The following is a 9,425-nucleotide window of genomic DNA, read 5'->3' on the forward strand; positions in this document are numbered from 1 at the left end:
AAAAATGAAACCGTTTTTTTTCTGCTCCTAAAATACCCATTTATTTCTGCATATATTTGTCATTTGAGAGAAATGAAAAAAGGGATAAAAATGGGAAAAAGAGATATTGCTAATTGCCTATCTTTCTAGCAGTTTCCCACCAAGCAATATGACTCTTCCTGTATCCACAGTTTTAAAAAACATTTTTATAATTAATAATATTCATTATCTTAAATTATTTTTTTTCAAATTTTCTTATTTCATTTCTTCCACCATCTCTCTCCTCATCCTACCTAAGCTTTCTATCACATTCAATGTGCACTATCTGAAAATGCCTCCAAGACTGTGATTTCTTAACTAAAATAGACTCCTAGTGAGATGTATAATCATTCCTTGATTCTGGGAGACAGAAAGATTTTTTTTTTATTATTTTTTTGTGCAATTTCTCCAGAGTCTATGAATTAACATTAACTGAATCACAATAAAAATGGGGACTTCTTCTTGATTGCATTTGTGTTACTTGTTATGGATTACAGCAGTCCAACCTAGCTGTGCCCATACATTTTCAGCCCGATACTTATCACACTGTATAATCCATTGGGTCACAAGAGAACAGGAAGAAAATCTCTGATTTAATGGGGGAGAAAACAGAAATATAAGAACAGAGGGAAGGTTAATAAATAAATAATAAATAATAATTATAACAACGATAATAATAATAATATAAAGTTTAAAATATATTCTTATATAGCCCTGTAGGCCCTGAAAACATCCATGCTTCCATGTCATCACTGTGTCTTGTTTCCGTCACAATGCAATCAATATGAAACATGATTGTTACTACTTCTTTTCCTCCTTGTACCATTTGTCCAAGAGATGGAAAGTTACGGTGCTATGATTTTCATTACTTCCTATATTTGTTAACAGATATTTTATCTGAAGACTACAAAGACAACATTTTCTACTGGCCTAGGTCTGAATACCAATGAGATATGAAGAATTCATTTTGTTTAATTTGTATCGGGCTGGAGAGACATGATGCATTACATATCTTCATTGTTCCTGATCTCAAACCAATGAACAAACAACTCTATTAGCAGAGTCATCTTTCAATGTTACTTTTTATTTATTTATTTATTTTATTTTTTATGTTTTGAGAAATATCAGCTGTGATTTCTTTCTAACACAGTTAACTGGTGGTTTCTTCTTCATTGTTAAAAGAGAAAGAGATATTATGCCATCTTTTTCTTGCAGTTCTCTTAGAAGAATTGCGCAATAGTTATTTTTATTTATTCATTTATTTATGTATGTTTGAATCTGGCAAGAGTACTGAGACAATATATGTGAAAAAAAAGAAAAAGAAAAAGATACAAATGTATCTTTTCCAGATCAGTTTGACATGGTTGGTTTTTGTTTTGTTTTGTTTTAATTCTCTTATATTTCTGATTGTAGAGTTTCTAACTAGGTAGAGAAATTTAACAAAGTACTGTTCCTGTTTCTTTTGGACTGAATTTGAAGTTTTATATAGACAACTCTCTGCCATAATTCTTTATCTGGGCTTTGCTTAAACAGTGCTACATTGCAAATAATAATCCATATCTCACGTCTAAAATGACATGGCAAAAAAGTCATCTTAACAGTTAAGGCAATCAGCCCAGCCAGCATTGTGTTAATTAGAAAACTTCAATATTCTAAAACTGTTTTAATTGTAAAACCAGACTGGTGGAAGTTGATTGTTCTTGGTTTATAAAAATGAAAATGCAAGTTTTCACTTTTTTCAAACATTTCTCTACGACATCAGTTTTAACACGCTTTAGATCTATTGGTTATGAAGGTAAAGAGAATTTTAAAACACTACATTATAGGGAGTGACATCAGTTCCAATAGGCTTCATTCAAAATGACACAGAGAATAGGTCTGTTTGAAGATTATTTCCAAAAACAACAACAAAAATAAATAAATAAATAAATAGGCCAGCATTTTCCCATTTTCCACTCATTTATAACCAAAAAAAAAAAAAAAAATCAATTATATATGATGGAGAATAGACAAGAGAACAATGCGCACTCCTTTCAACATTCTCCTTAGATTTTCACTTATGTTACAGCTTATTTAGCTTTCCATGCCAAAAACTAGTAATACCTGAATCAGAATGGACCTTATATTCAGGCAGACTGGGTCTTTTTGTTGTTTAAATGCTTCTGAAGGAATTTAATGACGTACTAGCAAACATCTGGCAATAGAGCTTAAGTGGAACTTAATGTTAAAACAGGATTTTTGATGTTACTTTGATGTGTTATACTTCTTATCTGTAACTCTGATTAAACTTAGCAGGCCAGAATAAATTGAACTCTAATTCAGCAAAATTTTAAAGCCTCTGGAGATCACACCTGGAACTTATTCTTAATTATAGTTATCCAAAAGGAAGGCTGTGATTTCTTCATATCAATATCAAAATCAACCTTCGTCAGTATGTATATATATATATATATATATATATATTTATATATTTATATTCTCTTTTTTCAGTTTGTACTGCAAATATATTTTTGCTTTTCTTTCATGAATCCTTAAGGTGTCCATCACCCAAAAGCCCAAGAACAAAAGGCAATTTAGATATCCTCTAGTGAGTATAGGATTTCTTTTTTTTTTTTTTTTTTTTAAAGAAGAAGTAAATTTTATAGAATTTAAACAAAAATGTACATCAATAAAAATTATAAAAATATAGGAATGTTCATACATTCCTATATTATTGTTTAATTAGAAGAAAAACACAGGAGTTTGTGTGCATGATATACAGAAAAATCTTGGAAATGATGACAAAAGATGATCTTACTCAGTAACGGGAATTCAAAAACAAGTTTGGACTGGCTCATGGTACTTTATTCATTTGTCTTTGTGTTATATTTTCAGACAAGAATTTTCTTACTATCTCCTATGCTGCTCCTTATTTTACTGTACCGAGTCTTTTACCACATTTACTTATGAAAATAGTCAAGACTATTTAATTTTTCCCTTTTCAAATTCTTTCTTAAGACTCTGGCTTCCATGCTTATTAAAACATGTCACCCTTTAACTTTTTCCTCCTGCCTTTTGACTTTTTATTTATTTATTTATTTATTTATTTATTTGGTTGCCTTTGCATCTGTGAGTTTATAAAGCATCTATAATACTGATAACCTGGTGGGTTATCAGCATATCAGTATGGTAACACTATAAAGGATAAATGAGAAATGCATAAGCAAAACTGATAAAAGTATTTAAAAGATCCTGTGTACTTTGAACATGCAGAAAAATGCAGACAAAAAATAAATAAATAAATAAAAAATCTGTTGTATACTTCTTTCCTCTTTGTGATACTGTGCTTTACTCCAGGTAAACCACCACATGCATTATTTTATTATCAAAACAGGCAAATGAAATAATAATTTCATTATTATTTTTAAGAATAGATTGCTGAAAGTAAAGGAGTGCGATTTCCAAGAGAAGCTGATGCTCCATTCTTCATCTCTTTGCATAGCTGACTGAGCACCGAAGTGCACAGAAGTTGGATTTAGGATTACAAACTTCAACATTGACATATACGTAATGATGACTGTTTACAAGGGCTCTTTTTATCACCTCACTCCAGCATTTTTTACTGAAGGAATGGTGTCATGTCTTCACAGGATTAAGAGTTTATTTGTAAATGATATGTATAAAACAAGCCTTAAACTACAGAACACTATCATATCTAAAATGTTCTGTATTTCCACTAACATTGACTCAAAGTTCATACGCAGTACACTGCAGAATCAGCTTCATCTTTTCAACAGCAACCGTGTTTCTCCTTCAGAAATGCTGCACAAGTAATGCATCTCACTGATCCAAGAATGATAAATATTGATGCTATCCCAATAAATACTGTATTACTTTCTTAAGGATGACCGACAGAGTGTTATTAACAGCTTTATTACTAGGGCAAAGTTCCATGGGTAACAGCAGTGAACTGTCAAAGATACTCATAAAGAAATAACAGTAAGCTTACATTTATAAAGTGCTTTTCATCCCAAAGGAGGCAAGGGTACTTTCCAAAGCAGATACAAAAGAAACATAGCAACATCTGTTACTGAATACAACTGACTCCAAGAGAAGGACAAAAAACACTGTAAGGCTGTGAAATGTGTTCCACAATATTTACTGACTGAAAAGGAATTGCAAGTAAATTTTTACATATCGTTTAGAAAATTCTTTAACATTGAAACAAACCATGATAATATTGGTTTGGTATTAGTTCAAATCAGAGCACCACCTCCTCACACACCATGTGTTTAAATTTTGAAGTTTTTTATCTGAGTTTTCAGAAAACAGCTAGAGTGATACCTAAGATCCTACAGATGGGTCTGGAGGCAGTCACGGATAGTGAAATGTAGAAAACACTCAGGGGAACCTTCAGCCTACCTGAAAAAATAATAGAAAAATAGAAGATTGGACAGTGGTTGATAGTATATGTTCAAAAGACCATGGGTCACAGATGCATGAACACATATCCAGTAAGAACATGCAGAATGAGTTCATTGACAACTGAGAGATAAAGCATGAATGTAATAGAAGTAATTAAAATGAAGGATATTTTATTATTTTATTTTATTTTATTTTATTTTATTTTATTTTATTTTATTTTATTTTATTTTATTTTATTTTATTTTATTTTATTTTATTTTATTTTATTTTATTATTTTTTATTTATTTTTATTTTATTTATTTTTTGTGAATATTCTAGGATAGAGCATACAGCTGTAGGGATATGGGGATATGATCAGATCTTTCTTCAGTGAATTTTTCAATTTATTGTAAAAGCCTATTCTTTTCAAGTTTTCTGGCCTACTGTGGTGAAGACCTATGTCTTTCCTGCAAAAGCCATGGATTGGCTTTATTGGGGAAAAAATACAGAGTGAAATCCTGACTCTACAGAAAAGGTGAGTCTCATTTTGCAGTTCTAGAGAGATGTCAAGATATCTCCTGGATGGTGCTGATACATGTATGCAGCAGCTACTAATTCCTAAATACGGTGTATATAAATATATATAGGAATATGTATGTATGTGTTCAAACATGCACATACACCCACCTAATGCAAACACATGCACACATGTTTAAAATTCTAAGTATACTTTTAGCACTGTTTTTCACATTTGTGCTTATTTTTGTCCAAGGATTTTGGAGCACTCTGTAGACATTATCTAATAATCTTGCACCATGAAGTAGGTAAGGGATATTACAGTGATTGAATGTTTGTTCACTAACCTAGTGGGAATTCTTCTGGTGTTTATGACAAAATTCTGTCAACCTCTGGCAGGGAAGTGAAAGCACAGAAAGAGAAACATGGAAACAAAAACAGCCCTGCTTCATGCCTTCTTGGTGAAGTCGGATCACACCAGCTGAGGCCACAAGTGGAAAATGCATTTGAATGCCAGGCACATAAAAGTCCTACAAAGGCAAACATCATAATTAGCAATGGATGGGAAAGCCAGCATGAGGCAAAGTGGTCAGTTTGATCTTCAGAGTTAAAATTCAAGAGTGTGACACTGTGATTATACAATGTCGTGCAGGTAACACAAATGTTAAACAAATCACCCATCTTGAAATTTCTTAAACTCTTATTTTACAGCCTTAAGATCAGACATGTTTTTGATACTAGTAATGTTTTCCTTTGTTAGATTCCCTAATGAATATAACAGTCTTTACCTTAGCAGGAAATCTGGACTGACCATTTGAGGCCTGTTTTCTTTATATCTGGTGGCTCACAGGTTTGCTTTTGGACACCTAATAAATCATTTGCTAACATCTAAGAATTTGTCAATTCCTCCTCCTTGCAACTCCACTGTTAAAACAGGGAGAGTAAAATAGGTAACCAAATTGCACTACTCTTCTAATCTAAAAAGTCCTTTTTGTGGATTTAGGGATATATATATATATATATATATATATATATATATATATTTTTTTTTTTTTTTTTTTTTTTCATGAGGTGCTTCTCAGACTTGGTTTCAATTTTTACCATTATTTTTACTGCCAACTGCATTACAATTAGTAATTCCAAACCTTTCTTCATATGTATGGCTATTATGGATGTCACCCTGTGCTCTTCTCCAAGTCACACTATTGATGGCAGCTTTTTGACTGGAGGGAAACTCCTAGACACTGTCAAACCTTGTTACACCTAATTAGTGAAAGTACACATTGCTTTCATTTGGTTGGCAAAGACAAAGATAATTGCAGATGATGGCCAAATGCCAACTCTGTGAGCCCTATGGATTAAATGGGGGAAGGTTCAGACCCTATGTGTTATGTTTCCCTCCAACAATGAAGACCTGAAAGGACAATGTCCTTTCAGCTTATCTGCATGAGCAAAGAGAAACTAGTCTTAAATTTGTTAATAAAAATAATTATTTCATTCATAAGTGTGTAAATATGTCATGATCTCACTGAAGATGATGCAGCTATTCTGCATATTGATGTAAGCAGTGTGACCCAAAAAGCCTGCATGTGTCTTAAAAAGCTTTGGAAATTTAAGTCATAAATAAATTACAACAAATCAAACTGTCATTCCCTTCCTCAGTAAAATATTCATGCTTGACTTTCATGGAATTCCTCCCAGACTAAGGTAATAGAGGCTGTTCATCTGTTTTCCTCTCTCAGTAATATATTCTGAGGGCTCTACACCACCAGTCCTGAAGGGAACAGATTTGCTTGCATGGTATACTTCCTGGAATCAGGATTGTCTTTCAAGTGATTGGTGAATCTAACAAGCAAACAAAATTTCCTGTTAATCTTCCATAGTTTCACCAGATCATAATGAACATGGTCCTAAGGTTTTTGCAGTTTTCCTTGAACACTATAATTAAACTGAATAAATTCATATGTATATCTTTACAAAGATAGTACATCAGAAAGGAACAGAAAAAGCAGAATTTTGTTTGTTCTTCTGTGTAAAAAGACTGTTAGAAAATCAAAGATAAAAAAATTCTAAGAATTTTTAACTGTTTTATTAGATGACATGCTAAAAAAATCTTTTATATCAGATATTTTCTGTCTTACTGAAATAATTAGACCAATTATAATTCAAACCAGTTAGCTAACGGAATTATAAGAGAAGTTATACAACTTGTTGTGATATTCCTGTTTGGCTGGGTTCTGGGTTGGCTTCAAGGGTTGGCAGACCAGCACTGGTGAAACAGGGATTTTACTCTACTGACATTTACATTGATAAAACCATCTCAAAAGAGTGCCTGGTGACCTGTCATTACCAATCAATTACCAATCAATCACACTAAACCCCATGCCCGAAGGAGCCTACTTCAAGTCTGTGATCAAAAGGGCATGCAGATTTAGAAAAAGAAAAAAAAAGAAAAAGAAAAAGAAAAAAACAAAGAAAGAAAAAAAAAAGAGCAAAACAATTTAATAAAGCGAGTCCATTGACACCATTTGTGACATGAAAATCACCTAGTTGCAATTGTTTTAAGTAAATGAACTTTTAATAGATTTCAAAGGAGTGGATGAGGATTTAACACATAGGATTATGCATGGTCAGTGTATCTGAATATTGAAAGAGCTAGAAGTCAACCACTCCCAGCTACTGCACACTAACTGGTGGCTAGTAGATTGATCTGGTTTTGTTCCTACATCTGAGATATGAGAGCTGCAATAATCTCTGGAATTTAATTTCTTCAAGAATACGAAAATGGACTTATGGAAAACTTGTTCAGAAATGAAAACTCATCTTCAGAGAACATTGCTGGGTTCTCGTCACTTATTTCTGCTTTTTCATCTTTACCTTCACAGCAGATGGAAATTTTGTCCCTTCACTCGGATTGTTTGCAACAAGCTGCAGAGATGGGCACTGAGTGTATCGTGATGTGCTTCATTCCTCCCACGAGATGGAGCCGCGGAGCTTAACGAGACACCGTGCACCTCTACCCCCCAAAAAACACTCTCCTGCAGGTGTGGCATCTGAGTCACCTTGCAGGAGGTAGTCACTGTGACATGTATCTCACACCTAATCAGACAGACTAAAATTGCACATTTTTAATGTCTCTAAACTTAGGAGTCTTTTATGTAGTTGAATAAATTTGGACAGGTGCTAAGAACGATACTATCTAGCAGTGGACTAGTCCTTGTGAGAAAATAAATAGATAAATGAATGAATAATATAAAAACCAATACTTTAGACACACAAAATGAGCATGAATTGCTTTTAAGAAATTTGAAGCAATGAAAACAGCAAGATTGTTCCCAAAGGAGGGGAAATGAGTGTGAATGCAAAATTATTCCATCTCCACCTTAAAGCTTCCAGGTCAGTGTTTAGATAAACTCTGATTTAGCTGTACTATAATGGCAGTCAATTTTGTCAGTTCAGGACTGAAAACATCTCTGAAGTCAACAAAAGTCAAATCTTAGATCATCTGTTAAGAATCAGAGGAATACTAGAGGCATGGGTAACAGAAAACCAGTGAAGCATCTGAAAATCAAGAACTCTAGTGGACAGCTTTCTTTTGTTCTCAGTACACTGCCTCTCACAGGAAACAAGTTGTAACAATAGCTATATACTGATTGTATGAAGAGTCCTGTCAAAGTAGCTGAACCACACTAGTTCTTCCCAGGTTCAAGAAGAGCCAGGACATTCCATCTTAAAGCTGCTTTCCACAGTCATCTGAAAATTCCACATGATATTAATCTGTTGGATGTTTGAGTGTATCATACCAGTATTTGTTTTCATCTCCCCTTTTGATGCTATTTCCAGAATTGAACCTCAGTCAAGCTACAATCTCAGTCAGGAAGACACAGAAGCAATAAATATATAAATAAATAAAATGGGGAGGACAGGACTGTGGAAAAGAAGAAAATATATTTTAAAACAACTTTCTATTTTAATGAAAGGTTGAAGAAAAAAGGGGGAAGACATATTTTAGGGTGTCATTTAATACTTCATTATGCCTCCTTGCTTTGGTTTGCTTTCTTTTTCTATATAGATCAAAGTAAACAAATAGTTCCTTACTTATGACATATTTAGATTTTTATTTGGTTTAACTCTTCTGTTAAAAGTGATATTAAACATCATCTAAAGCAGGTGTTAGTTTTATAACTGATAGCATGACAATAGGGAGAGGAATTGCCACCATGTCTTATGTCAGCCAAGAGCCAGCTAATGATCTTCATTTTAGGATTTTGTATCAGCTGTGTTTAAGGTATGCAGAGATACAGACATAAAGTCTATCATAAGGCACATTTCACATGAAAATGCAACAATGAATCCCTAAAGAAAGAAGGAGGAAAGTTTCATCCTTTGCCGAACCATAAGGTTATTAATAAAGCTGTAAAGTACAATAGTGCTTGGTCTAACAGAGATCTTCAGCTCTAAGAAAGGAAAATGTGTGTGTGTGTTGTGTTGTTATTATTGTTATTTG

At 33.1% G+C, this 9,425-nt stretch overlaps 1 long non-coding RNA gene across 1 annotated transcript in view; it reads left to right on the forward strand.

Annotated features, from left to right (window-relative positions):
* LOC137849866 (uncharacterized) overlaps positions 1-4,451 on the forward strand; it is a 52,983-nt gene extending 48,532 nt beyond the window's left edge. Inside the window, exon 4 of the long non-coding RNA XR_011092118.1 lies at positions 907-4,451. This is a non-coding gene — a long non-coding RNA (uncharacterized lncRNA). The remainder of the gene's footprint in view (positions 1-906) is intronic.
* The last annotated feature ends 4,974 nt before the right edge of the window (positions 4,452-9,425 follow it).

Source organism: Anas acuta, chromosome 1 (genome assembly GCF_963932015.1).
Source record: "Anas acuta chromosome 1, bAnaAcu1.1, whole genome shotgun sequence".
In the NCBI taxonomy this organism is placed as follows: domain Eukaryota; kingdom Metazoa; phylum Chordata; class Aves; order Anseriformes; family Anatidae; genus Anas; species Anas acuta.